Here is a 14078-nt window from a genome sequence, read left to right on the forward strand (position 1 = left end):
AGGTCCCAGAGAGGGGGCAGACAGGTTGGTTCCCCACATGCCAAACATACATTTCCATAGGGAATCAGGTCCCCCTGGGGAAAAACTCAAAAGAAGCCCGGGCCCAAGAGCGTCAGAGAAGGGAATCACTGTTTGCCTTAAGAGGTGGATGAGGGAAACCTGCAGGTACTTAGATCCCTCCAGTGTCTGATATAACCATTTGTGTTGAAGGTCTGGGGAAGCCAAGGAGGACAAGAAGAGGGAAAAAGGGCTTATAGCTGTTGTGCAATCACCATGCTCCCAGCAGAAGAGTCCGGGGGGTTCAGCACTTTGGCTGCTTGCTGAGGACACAGAACTCACAAGATGGAAAAGCTCAGAGCCCTATTACACGGAGTCACAATGTGATCAGTTCACACCAAGGGGGAGCAACACCCCTCCCTTGGTCTCTATGCCAGACCTCCTATCAACTCAGTGTCCTTCCTGAAAGAGCTTCCAGGTCAGCTGCTGAGAGGGTTGCGATGGGGTAAATGAAGGCAGAGGAGGATTATTCCTCATGGGTTTTCTGTGTGTTGCTCTGTGATCCTGCTGGAGGAAGCTGAAGCATCATTTCAGTTTGTTTCAGTGGCTTGGGTTGGGCTCACATTGTAACCCTGAGCACAGGGGTTCCTGAACTCTCTGCTCTTAGCCCATCAGGGAATGGACAAAGGAGCAGCTTCAGAAATTGGACAGAAAGTAGCCTAAGAAAGTGTAGCATAAGTGAGAAGAAAAACAATGTCATTACCTCCCTGGTAGTCTAGTGGTTAGGATTTGGCACTCTCACTGCCACGGCCTGGGTTCAATTCCCAGTCAGGGAAAAGTGTCTTTATGTGAAAAAAACTTCAGTTATTCTTCACTTGCAATTTAATAAATCCATGTTTTTTTCCTGATTCACCCATCTTCTACATGATGTAGGAAAGGGCTTGGGAGACGATATAAATATCAGTTTCCCACTGACTAGTAGCAGAATGTGGGCATGTTTCCACTGTGCACCTCGAAGTCCAGGTTGCATGACCTTTTACACAAATAGACATGTGCAGATTATTTTACCCCTTGCTAGCTAGCCTAACCAACATTATAATAACAATAATAGATATTCTGGTTGACCCAAGATGAAAACTGGGCAAAAATTTAGGTGCCTAACTGGGAACTGAGTTCTTCTGAAAATCTGGCTCTAGTGGTGGGTATGAGATCTTCTGAAAATTCTGGCCTATTATGTGTCTGGAACCTCTAAGAACCATCTCAACTTTTAGCATTTGAAAGGACCTCATGAAAAAGCTTTCCTTCTGTTCAACTCAGTAGAGATTTTGTCCTTAATTTGAAATCACCAGGTTTCACCTTGATCCCAGGTTTAGGTTTCAACACAATTTATTTTGTTTTTATATGCAATGCAAAACAAATTCTCCTCTGTAGATATTTGAACAGGGGGCTATGCGTAGAGCTGCCACTAAACCATGTTGCCTTTCACCTTAAGCAAGATGGCTACCAGCGGTATACAGGTGGAAGGCTATGAAATCTGGTTCTCCCCAGAACCCTTCAGCAACTAGACTTCAGGAATGGAAGAGGCTAATGATCCTTCTCTCCAGATGGTTAATTCTGAAGACTAGTCTATAGAGCTGGGTGAATGTTTTTTGGATGAATATTTTATTTACTGAAATAATTTGGTGCCCAAAAATGATATATTTTTTTTAGTTTTGTTTCAACAAGAAAACTGAAAAGAATTCATCTTGGAGCAACCTGAACTATTATTATTATTATTAGATAGGTTAGGCTAGCTAGCAAGCGAGGAAATAAATGATTTGCCCAGCTCTACTTGCATGAAAGGTCCACAATGGGAACATACCTATGTTCTGTTATGAGGCTGTTTGATTTTCACATGGTCTCCAAAACCCATCTGAGCATGATGAAATATCAATTGAGGAGACAACAAGCGAAGCTATTTGTTGAAAAGCGTCTTTCCCTGACTGGAAATCAAATCCAGGTCGCGGTGGTGAAAGCGCCGAAACCTAATGAATAGACTAGACCACCAGAGAGGTAACAGTGGGTGTTTTTATCATCTGTACTAGGCTTTCTCTGTCTCTTCTGTCTAATTTTAGAACCTGGTCCATTCTCCATTGCCCTGAGGGGACAAGAACAGAGGGTGAAGGATCCCCTGTGCTCAGGGTCACAAACTGAGCCCAACCAAAGGCTTTGACACAAACTCAAATGAAGCCTCAGCTTCCTCGACAAGGATCACAAGAGTAACACAAACAAACCTGAGAGTGAGAGAGAATTTTCTCCTCTTCTATTCTAGCCTAGCTAAGAGAGGGGGAAATAACCCTTCAGGAGCTGACTGTCCCCCTTCAGTAATCTTTAGCTTCTCTACTTCTTCCTACATTGGCTCCAGTTCTGCATTGGGCATATAAATACTTCCGTGTCATATCCTTCCCAGCCTTCTTTATTGTCAAGGAGATTGTTTCAAGCTGCGGATGGAGTCAGCTCTCTGCCTATCGACTGGATCACACTGTATTCATTTCTTGTATATTTCTCTAACTCCTCGTTACTGCATTTGTGATGATTTATAAAAAGCAGCCTGAGAGTAAAAAAGATGGAAATAAAAATCAATATACTGCGCTAAAAATACCAATGGAACAGTAAGGAAATTTGTAGCTCAGAGCTTGCGCTAACATCGTTTGAAGACAAGCAAGATGATGAGAGTTCAAAAATATTATGGGAAAAAGGTTATTTAAAAAGGGGAATGTGATGTTGTAGGTTAAAAGGAGGGGGTTAGAGAGTTCCAATTATTATGTTCTGATTCCTCACACCCCCAACCCTGCCTAGCCAGGAAAGGAGGGGAAATGTGATCATCAGTCAATAGATTTCTCTGACATGAAAAGGATACACGAGGCTGTTTGTAGTTAGCTCAGCATAAAGAAAAGGGAGGGGGAAACTGCTGGCTGGGAGCTAAATACGCAGGACAAAGGGTTGGGATTCTTCTACGCTCAGATTTGTTATGTAGCTGGCAGTCTCCCAAATGATGGACTATTCCTTCCCTCAAAATGCAGGCTAACCCTCTGGCTTTTGAACTTAAAGTTCCATTAAAGGAAAAAACAATGAGGAAGAAAGCATAGAAGCTATGGATGTAGTTGAGAAAGGACTTGGAGTGATAAAAGACCAAAGCAGGAAAAGCAGCAGTGTTTCTGCCTGGCTTCACACCAGGGACCTTTTGCATGTGAGGTAAATGTGATAAACACTACACTACAGAAACCAACTATTGTCATTTGTGGGACCCTTTACTAAGGCTCTCTCAGGAGCCACTACAGTAGCTGATTCCCTTTGAAGAACAGGGAAACAAAGGGTACCAAGAACTTATGTTTTTTGGATGAGTCAAGAAAAGGGAGTAGCATTGTCCCCCTCGGGTAGCCCCTGTTCAATTCCAGGTCAGAAAGCAAAACTCTTCTGCAAACATATCAAAACAATGTTGTGTTTCACTTTACTTCATAAGTACAGTTGTGTGGCAATTAAAAGATGACCCTAAAGTTTCAAAGAAGCAAAGAACACAAAACAAAAAAGGGTGGGAAATATGGATGTATTTGAGAAAATGGCTTGGACTGAAGGAAGCCAAAAATTGATCAGTAGAGAGAAAAGGCAGTGTTTTCCCCTGGTTTGGAAATTCTCTCGCAACTACTGTAATAGAAATGCTAAGCGAATGGTGTTCTATTGTTGCAAAGGAGATTGAAGTGAGGCCATTTTCTCCAGATAGAAGAAAATGGTCATGTCAGGAGTGGGGTTTGAAACCATGTCTCTATGCAGAGACCAGAACACCCAAGAGATAGGAAAAAAGAGTCTTAAAACTGGGGCTTTAGACCAGTCCACCATTCTGATGCTACAAAAAATATAACTTATCAACCCTACTTTTCATTAATATTTGATTAACTCTTTAGGGAGGTCGAGATGGCACATCTCTTTCAACTTCTACGGACCTTCTACAGCACAGCTGATTTTTAGACACACTCACCCGGACCTAAAGTTACACGTTTCCTGGAGCTCCATGAGTTCTGAGGTGTTGTAATCTCCCTGCTCACATTTTAAGTGAATAAAAGATGGTTACTAGTATTCTGAGAAAGTAATGGTGAACCTCAAAATCCTGCCCTGTGGGCCAGATAGTTAAGCAACCAGCACCCACAACCTCTACCATGATAGCATCCTGTCTGGCAACAACTCACTTATCAATAGCTGGGGTGTGAAATTCTCATTTCTTGTTCCATCACTGTAGTCCCCACTTCCCTATTGTTTGTCAGTATAATCTCTATCTGGTTCTGTGATTGTTTCTGTCTGCTGTATAATTAATTTGTTGGGTGTAATTGGTTAGATAATCATGTTACAATATATTAGGATTGGTTAGTTAAATTTTAGTAAAATGATTGGTTAAGGTATAGCTAAGCAGAACTCAAGTTTTACTATATAGCCTGCAGTCAATCAGGAAGTGTGTGGGGGGAATTGGAATTATGTTTTGCTAAGGGGGGGGGAATGGGAACAGGGACACAGGCAAGGCTCTGTGGTGTCAGAGCTGGGAAGGGGGATACTGAGGAAGGAAATGGGAATCATTGCTTGCTGGAAGTTTACCCCAATAAACATTGAATTGTTTGCACCTTTGAACTTCGGGTATTGCTGCTCTCTGTTCATGCAAAAAGGACCAGGGAATGGGAGGGTGAAAAATCCACACACCCTGAACCAGTATAGTTAAGCTGACCTGAACCCTGGTTAGATAGTGCTAAATGAAAGGAAAGATTGTTCTGTCAATGTAGCTATTAGAGGGATGGAAAACCCCTCCACTCACTGTAGCAACAGTCTACTCCAAAGTGCTATAGCAGTGTCACAACAGTATTTTAAGTGTAGCCAGCCTAAGGGCTGGTCTACACTGGGGGGGGATCGATCTAAGATACACAACTTCAGGTACGTGAATAACGTAGCTGAAATCGAAGTATCTTAGATCGACTTACCTGGGGTCCACACGGTGCAGGATCAACGTCCGCGGCTCCCCCATCGACTCCGCTACCGCCGCTCGCTCACGTGGAGTTCCGGAGTCGACGGGGAGCCCGTTCGGGGATTGATATATCGCATCTTAATGAGACGCGATATACTGATCCCCGATAAATCGATCGCTACCCGCCGATATGGGTACAGGTAGTGAAGACGTACCCTAAGAGTGAGACCAGATCTGGCTCCGTGGATGCTCAGGCACTAAGACAACAGCAATAAGAATACACTAACATTTCCATAGTTGGCAGGATTTGAACCTGCGTGGCAAGACCACAATGGATTTCTCGTCCATCGCCTTAACCACGCAGCCACAACTACTTAATGTAAAGCTGCTTCACAACACAATCATTCTGTTCTCACTGAATTGTCACTTCAAATTGTTTGCTCAGACCAGCTCCCCCAGTACACTCACAGCTGTGCATTAGTGTAAGCGTGTGCACGGCTGAACAGGAAGAATTCCTGCCCATTTCCCCTCCGGCTGGAGCATGATTAGAGTGTGCTTGTGGATAACGACATTGCTATAGATTATTGTTCACTCCCCACTTTGACAATTCAGACAGTCTCTTTCCTATTCAAATCTCTAGCATATCATTCCAATAGCAGGGGTCAGGATTTCTCTGGGGCACTGACATTTTTCAGGGGGTTGGTGCATGAACTCAGCCTTGCATTCCATCCTTGATGTTTCATGGACTATAACAGCAGCAAAAAGAAAGAGCCGAGCCAATATCTCACTGTCAGAGGTGAAGGTGGCCACGTCCCCTCTGTCTGACTATTGCCATTGCAGGAGAGAAGGGTTCACTGGAATTGAATGCCCTGGCTCAGACAAGAGACACAGGGAGCTTTTGCTGTTCATGGATCTGTGCAAAGGAAATTGTGTCTCTGTGTGAAATTGAGGAGGGAAATGAAACGTCCACATGGTGGCCCAATGCCCTAACGAATGTGGGTGAAGGACTCGGGCTGGGAAATGATTTTACAGGGGTTTGTATCAATGTATTGCCCTGATTAAAAGCTATGGCTAAAAGGCAGCCACTGTTGTTAGTACTTGAAACTGCGTGGGGACACCCGAGTGCGTATCAAGTCCATTGCCTTAACCAGGGCTAGTCAATTATTTTATCAAGATCCACATTCCTTTGTCAAGGTATAGTCAATGTCTAGACTCCAGAGCAAATAATACACTGATGATAATAAGAAGAATATAGAAAGATTTAGCAGTCACTATGAGCATAACTATGATGATTGTTTCGTGTTTCACTCTTTATATCTGGCACCACCATCTTTCCCTTTAGTTTTGTGGTTTACAAGGTTAAAACTAAACATCTCTTTAGATACAAGGGAGTGTTTGTGTTCATTCCTGCTAGCTACACAGGGGTTTGATATAGCTGCTTTCAATCCTCCGGCTCTACTGGGATAAGTAACATTTCAGGCTGTCACTGAACTGAAGGAGGGAGATCATTTTTTGACACGTTACACGTCCTCTTAATGGTGTTTGTCTGGCTGGCAGCCCTGGTTCCCAGGTCTCTCCTGAGGGAAGAAAGTTTCTGTGCAAAATACCAAAACTTTTAACATAGAGGAGGGAAAGGCAATGGCCACATGATGGGGCCAGTATGTACCACAACATGGTTCTTTTATGTGGGATGACTCTGAACTCTGACTAATCTCCACTCCCTTGTATTTGAAGAGATGTTTAGTTTTGCACTTGGGAACCTATAAGGCTGAACCAATTTTATGGATGGTGACCCTACGATTGAAGGGTTATTTAATGTTGTAAAAATTGTTCAAAACACTTAGCTTAAACTTGAACTGCCTGTTATTAAAGGCTTGTTTCCCCACATCAGTTCCATAAGCTCTGTTAGAAACGCCCTGGGTTCTCTCATGCCTCGGTGGGAACTAAAGGGAATTGTCCCATGCTGCCCTTGGCTCCAGGCTGATTTTTCTGGGGAGGGGATGAGGAATTGATTTGTTTTCTGTTGAGAAGGGAGCCAGGCCAGTTCTCAGGGAACGAGACCTCCCAGCATCTTCCCAGCCCAACCCAGGCTGCTCCCTATCCCAGCCTCTGTTCCCCTGGGGGCCCTGCATGTTTGACTCTAGAGCATGCAGGGAGCAGCAGCTAAGGCAGAGGACAGCCTGGGCTGGGCAGCTGCTAGGAGCATAGCACCAGATGCCTATACTGGTTCCCTCCTCAGCAGAAAACAATCAGTCCCCACCTGCACCCCGGGACAGCAGCCTGGAGCCAAGGGCAGTGCCGGGTGGGGGTTTCTCTTTTTTCTCTGCCTGGGGTGAGCAGACACCTGGGGCTGTTTCTACCAGAGCCGTTGGAACTGAATTGGGGAACCAGCTTTTAATAACAGGCAGCTCAAGTTCAGACTAATTTTGTCACAATTTTCTTTATAATGTAAAATAATTCAAAAGTAAACGGGCAGAAATGATTGGAACTCTTTTCTCCTAGTGTTCCCGGCCATAGAAAGAAATGGCTTTTTGGCTTTTCATGATACAGGAGTCAGGTTCGTTCACTGTTCAGAATTAGTGTGCACAGAAGCCTGTTGTGTTTCATTTCTTAGGTTCTGCTGCCATCGTGTGACCATTTCCTTCCCCTCCTTTCTGTCCAAAGCGCAGAGCCCAATTCCTCCAGGGAGAGAAGGACATCTTTCTTCTTTCCTTCCTAAGCAGCCCCCTTCCTTGGATAGCCCTTTGCTGGGATCTGGGTGGGGAACAGCCGTTTCTGAGGATTAATTTAATACCATATTTGGTGTTGATATATAGATTTTACAGCCAGACTAGATCACTATGTACCTCTGCTCTGACCTGATTCATAACAGAATCCAGAGAATTTTACCCAGTGACTCCTGCATCCACCCCAAGATCTTCTGGCTGAACGAGGAGGGTTCATTCAGAAAGTCATCATGTTCGGATGTAAAGGTGTGAAATGATGGGAAAATTGACCCCTCTTTCAAGTTTAAATGTTGTAACTTCTACATTTAGACCGGGGTGGCCAACCTGAGCCTGAGAAGGAGCCAGAATTTACCAGTGTACACTGCCAAATGTACACCTTTGTATGTAACTACTTAGTCAATTGTGAACCTTCCTATCATTATCATTATCACTTTGAAATAATTATGATGATGTACACTTGGATTTATATTCCAGTGTGCCCTGGACTGCTACAGGTTGCATTAGCCAATCCAACCATTTGGCACTTGCAGATGGGTACCTCTGTATTGTGCCTGATTCTTGTACAGGTATAAAAGGCTGATAGATGCTGATATTTCCCCCCTCTTTTTAACCAGCACTAATACCAAGCCAGGCTAGGGCTAGGAAGAGAGAGAGAGAGAGAGAGAGAGAGAGAGCAGTAGGTTTCCCCTATTGTTTCCTACTCTCTTTTTCTTGACTAGTTTCTCCTCTGCAACAACTTGCTCTTTTTCTTTGTGAGCCTGGCTAGCTCAGTTGGTAGAGCATCAGACTTTTAATCTGAGGGTCCAGGGTTCAAGTTCCTGGTCATGTGATAAACTCCTCTCCAAAATCTTAAAAGTGTGTTTAGAGTTCTCTTTGCTGTTACTTTACCTCTTCAGGATTTTGCCTTTCCTAAGAAGGGCCTTTGTGTGTGGGAGATTAAAGGGGCAACTTTCTGACATCCCCTATGTCCTTGCAGGCTGGAGGAATAAAGGCCTCTGGGCATATAGCATGTTCCTCTCCTGCACACACACACACACAAACACACAGAATATCCCTAAGGAATTAGAATCACCTGCTGTCTTCCCCTGTCCTGCTGGATCCCCAAACGAGGATGCTCTTCAGCCTGAACCCATGTCCCCTCTATTCCCAGTGCCCCTGAGTCCCAACCCACAGGCCCTCCTATTCACACTGCTCCTCACCCACAGCCCCCTCCTTTTTACAGTGCTCCTAAATTCCAACGCAGCGCTCCCTCCTTCCCTCCAGCAGCACGTGCTTCAGACCCCCTCAGGAAGTTTTTCTTGCAAGGTTTCCTGTATGAGTCTGCATGTGGATTTTACAGTATGTTGGAAATATGTTGGCTTGCTTGCCGAAATGATCACTTTTGGCTGGTGTTGGATTCCCAGTCTCCTTGTTATTGGGGCAGGAGTAATAAAGGGTTGTTATCCTTGTTGTGTGAATTGAGGGCAGCAGAACTGTGCTCGGCAGACCCCGAATAAGGCACTCACCCTCAATTCAATAGCACTTGCTAGGCAGGGGACATGGGTTCCAAAGCCAAGTGGGCTGGGGCTTGGGTCCTAATACTAAAATTTAGGTGTTAGACCAACTTTAGGATAGGCTGGCTGTGGAGGGATGAGTGAGTCTTTAGACAACATAATGAGTATTGTGCCTTCTTATTTTCCCCCTTTTCTACCCAGGATGGAAGGTGAATTCTACAGATGCAACTCTGGGCTTGCGCTAAGGACAGCAACTGTGAGTGGGTTGCAGAGAGGGGATAGCTCATGTTAAAAGACTTTTGGTTGCTGGACTTAAGAACCTGAGGAAAAAGGACACTGCCCAGCTTATTTGGGAGTGGGTCTTTTCCTCGTGGTTTATGTTTATGTGTTGGGGCTGCTGACATGACTTCTACTAACCCTGGGCTTACATTGCAATGTAGCCATACCCTGAGAGTGCATCTATACTGTGATAAAAGCCCTGTGGCCCGGCTGGCCTGGATCTTCTGATTTGGGCTCCTGGGGTTCAGGTTGTGAGGCTAAAAACTGCAGTGTAGACATTTGGGCTCAGACTGGAGCCCAGGCTCGGAGACTGTCACCCTTCATGGGGTCTCAGAGGCTGGGCTCAAGCCCAAATGTCTACACTGTAATTTTATAACCCTGCACCACAAGCCCCACAAGCCTGAATCAACTGACCCATGGTTTGAGAATAGTGACTTCGGTGTTTTTATGACACTGTAGACATAATGTTAGGGTATGTCCACACTGCAATGAAACACCCAGGGCTGCCCCATGCCAGCTCAGGCTCCCGGGGCTTGGGCCATGGAGTGGTAAATTTGCAGTGTAGACATCTCATCTCATGCTCAATACCGGGCTTTGAGACCCCATAAAGTTGGGAGGGAGTTTAGCAAGCAAAAAAGGTAAAATGGCAGTGGAGTATTACCGTGGACTGAATGGCATTTCTCCATTGATTTGCCTGCTTTGGGGCAGGGACAATAACACATCCTGCTGCGTTTGTTATTTCAAAGGCTGATTTATGATTTTCAGTCTCATACACGGTGCACAAAGCAGGACTCAACCCTTGGTGTAAACTAAATGGCAGCCACAATGAGCCATTTGGTGTGAGAGTTCAGACCTGCCCCTGTCCCAGAGGGAGGGAGTCAGCCGCGAGGGGCCTGGAACACTGACCTATCAGCTCTTAACTCCCAAACTTTGAGAAACTCTATTATCAGTTCCTGTGAGTGTAATTTAAACCACGAGAACAGCCATACTGGGCTAGACCAAAGGCCCATCTAGCTCTGTATTTTGTCCTCTGACAGTAGCTAATACCAGGTGCCCCAAAAGCCAGTCAACAAGGCACCACTGGGAGTTGAACCCAGGCTCTCCTTTTTACAAAACAGGTGCTTTAGCCAACTAAAATGTGGTGCCTGCCTGTGGCTTAGGCATGGTATCTGCCTACACCTGACACCCTGCCAGACCCCACCTAGGCCTGACAAGCTTTGTTTGTGTTTGGATTCTGCAAAGCAGAGGAGCAGGTGAAGTTTTCCTTCCAAGCTGTGTGTGTGTGAATCTTTGGCCAGGTCTGAACTACAAAGTTATTTCAGCATAATCCAAGAGCTGCTAGCGTGGATGGGCTCTGGTGACACAAGCAGCCTAGTGTAGACATGCAACAGCGGTTTAATTAAAATGCTTTAACAAAAGCAGCATAACTCTGTAGTGTAGACATAGACTGAGAGAAAACCCTGGTCCCATTGGCACCAAGGATGCTCAGGGACTGAAACTAAATAACTACAACTTCTTCCATAGTTGGCAGGATTCAAACCTGCATAAGGTGACCCTAATGGATTGTTAGTCTATTGCCTTAACCACTCAACCACAACTATTTGCTTTATGTAGTTTTCTAACTACACTCTAGTTCTGTTCTCACAGAGCGATCATTTCCAATTGTTTCCTCAGACCAGCTTCCACAGCACACTCACTGCTGTGCCGTTGTGTAAGTGTGTCCATGGCTGAACAGCAAGAATTCCTGGAGCATGATGAGAGTGTGTTTGTGGCGGTTAATGACGTTGCTGTAGATTGTTGTCCATTTCCTGCCTTGATAATTCAGACAGTTCCTTTCCCATCGTATCCCCAGTACATCAGTGATTGCAATAGCAGGGGGCAGGTTTTCTCTGGGGCACTGAGCTTTGCCAGGGGGTTGGTGGCTCCTTTCTTTCCTCTCCCTGGAGTAAACTCAGCTTTTTTCCATCCTTGATGTTTCACGGAATAACAACAGCAGCATGAAGAAAGGTGGGCAGGGCGGGTCTCAGGGGAGGGGGCAGAGAGGTGTGGTCAGTGGGCAGGGTGGGTCTCAGGGGAGGGGGCAGAGAGGTGTGAGTGGTGGGCAGGGAGGGTCTCAGGGGAGGAGGCAGAGAGGTGTGGTCAGTGGGCAGGGCGGGTCTCAGGGGAGGGGGCAGAGAGGTGTGGGCAGGACATGTCTCATGGGAGGGGCAGAGAGGTACAAGTGATGGGCAGGGCTGGTCTCAGGGGAGGGGGCAGAGAGGTGGGGGCAGATAGATGGGGCAGTGGGCAGGGACGGTCTCAGGGGAGGGTGCAGAGAGGTGGGGACAGTGGGCTGGGAGGGTCTCAGGGTAGGGGCAGAGAGGTGGGGGCTGCAGCAGACCTTGGGGTAGAGGGTGGAGAGGCATGAGCAGCAGGTGAGGAGGCCTCAGGGGAGGAGAGGAGTGAGCTAAAGGCAGACCAGCAGGCCTCAGCGAAAGAGGCAGAGCAGAGGTGGGAAGTGGCCAAATGGGAGTGAGGGTGGAGTACAGGTGGGGCCTCAGAGGGAGGCAAATGAACAATGTGGGGTGGAGTGGGGGAGCAGTGCCAGGGTTTGGGCACCAATGGCTCCCCCACTTCTAAGGAGCTTCCAGCGGTTGCGCCCAGCCTCCCCTAATGCAAGAGTCATGGCCACCTATTCTCTGGGTCTTCACTAGCTAAGCATCTCCCCAAGCAATACTGATGGGAGAAGCCCTCCTGTTGACACAGCGCTATCTACACCAGGGTTAGGTTGATATAACTGAATTGCTCAGGGGGATAAATTTTTGACACCCTTAAGTAATGTAGTTACACTGACCTAATTTTGTAGTGTAGACCTGTAGAATCACACACACACCTTGGGAGGAAAACTTCACCTGTTCCCCTGGTTTACAGAATCCAAACACAAGCAACGCTTGTCAAGCCCCCATGGGGGTTGGTAGGGAGTCAGGTGTGGACAGACACCATCAATTAATCATAGGCAGCCACCATGGCTTTGCTGGCTAAAGCACCTGTTTTGTAACCAGGAGGTCATAAGAACATAAGAACATAAGAAAGGCCGTACTGGGTCAGACCAAAGGTCCATCTAGCCCAGTATCTGTCTACCAACAGTGGCCAATGCCAGGTGCCCCAGAGGGAGTGAACCTAACAGGCAATGATCAAGTGATCTCTCTCCTGCCATCCATCTCCATCCTCTGACGAACAGAGGCTAGGGACACCATTCTTACCCATCCTGGCTAATAGCCATTTATGGATTTAGCCACCATGAATTTATCCAGTCCCCTTTTAAACATTGTTATAGTCCTAGCCTTCACAACCTCCTCAGGTAAGGAGTTCCACAAGTTGACTGTGCGCTGCGTGAAGAAGAACTTCCTTTTATTTGTTTTAAACCTGCTGCCTATTAATTTCATTTGATGACCCCTAGTTCTTGTATTATGGGAATAAGTAAATAACTTTTCCTTATCCACTTTCTCAACATCACTCATGATTTTATATACCTCTATCATGTCCCCCCTTAGTCTTCTCTTTTCCAAACTGAAGAGTCCTAGCCTCTTTAATCTTTCCTCATATGGGACCCTCTCTAAACCCTTAATCATTTTAGTTGCTCTTTTCTGAACCTTTTCTAGTGCTAGAATATCTTTTTTGAGGTGAGGAGACCACATCTGTACACAGTATTCGAGATGTGGGCGTACCATGGATTTATATAAGGGCAATAATATATTCTCAGTCTTATTCTCTATCCCCTTTTTAATGATTCCTAACATCCTGTTTGCTTTTTTGACCGCCTCTGCACACTGCGTGGACATCTTTAGAGAACTATCCACGATGACGCCAAGATCTTTTTCCTGACTCGTTGTAGCTAAATTAGCCCCCATCATGTTGTATGTATAGTTGGGGTTATTTTTTCCAATGTGCATTACTTTACATTTATCCACATTAAATTTCATTTGCCATTTTGCTGCCCAATCACTTAGTTTTGTGAGATCTTTTTGAAGTTCTTCACAATCTGCTTTGGTCTTAACTGTCTTGAGTAGTTTAGTATCATCTGCAAACTTTGCCACCTCACTGTTTACCCCTTTCTCCAGATCATTTATGAATAAATTGAATAGGATTGGTCCTAGGACTGACCCTTGGGGAACACCACTAGTTACCCCTCTCCATTCTGAGAATTTACCATTAATTCCTACCCTTTGTTCCCTGTCCTTTAACCAGTTCTCAATCCATGAAAGGACCTTCCCTTTTATCCCATGACAGCTTAATTTACGTAAGAGCCTTTGGTGAGGGACCTTGTCAAAGGCTTTCTGGAAATCTAAGTACACTATGTCCACCGGATCCCCCTTGTCCACATGTTTGTTGACCCCTTCAAAGAACTCTAATAGATTAGTAAGACACGATTTCCCTTTGCAGAAACCATGTTGACTATTGCTCAAGAGTTTATGTTTTTCTATGTGTCTGACAATTTTGTTCTTTACTATTGTTTCAACTAATTTGCCCGGTACCGACGTTAGACTTACCGGTCTGTAATTGCCGGGATCACCCCTAGAGCCCTTTTTAAATATTGGCGTTACATTAGCTAACTTCCAG

The 14078-nt window shown here is 45.5% G+C and overlaps 1 protein-coding gene and 2 non-coding genes across 3 annotated transcripts in view; 2 read left to right on the forward strand and 1 right to left on the reverse strand.

Moving 5' to 3' along the window:
- The window catches only part of LOC135889542 (zinc finger protein 34-like), a 39411-nt gene that overhangs the window by 3574 nt on the left and 21759 nt on the right, over nucleotides 1-14078 (reverse strand). The gene's annotated exons all lie outside the window — the stretch shown is intronic.
- TRNAE-CUC (transfer RNA glutamic acid (anticodon CUC)) lies at nucleotides 762-833 on the forward strand. The gene has a single exon. It is a non-coding gene; the product is annotated as a tRNA-Glu (tRNA).
- TRNAK-UUU (transfer RNA lysine (anticodon UUU)) lies at nucleotides 8464-8536 on the forward strand. The gene has a single exon. It is a non-coding gene; the product is annotated as a tRNA-Lys (tRNA).

The sequence above is a fragment of the Emys orbicularis genome, chromosome 15 (genome assembly GCF_028017835.1).
Source record: "Emys orbicularis isolate rEmyOrb1 chromosome 15, rEmyOrb1.hap1, whole genome shotgun sequence".
Classification (NCBI taxonomy): domain Eukaryota; kingdom Metazoa; phylum Chordata; order Testudines; family Emydidae; genus Emys; species Emys orbicularis.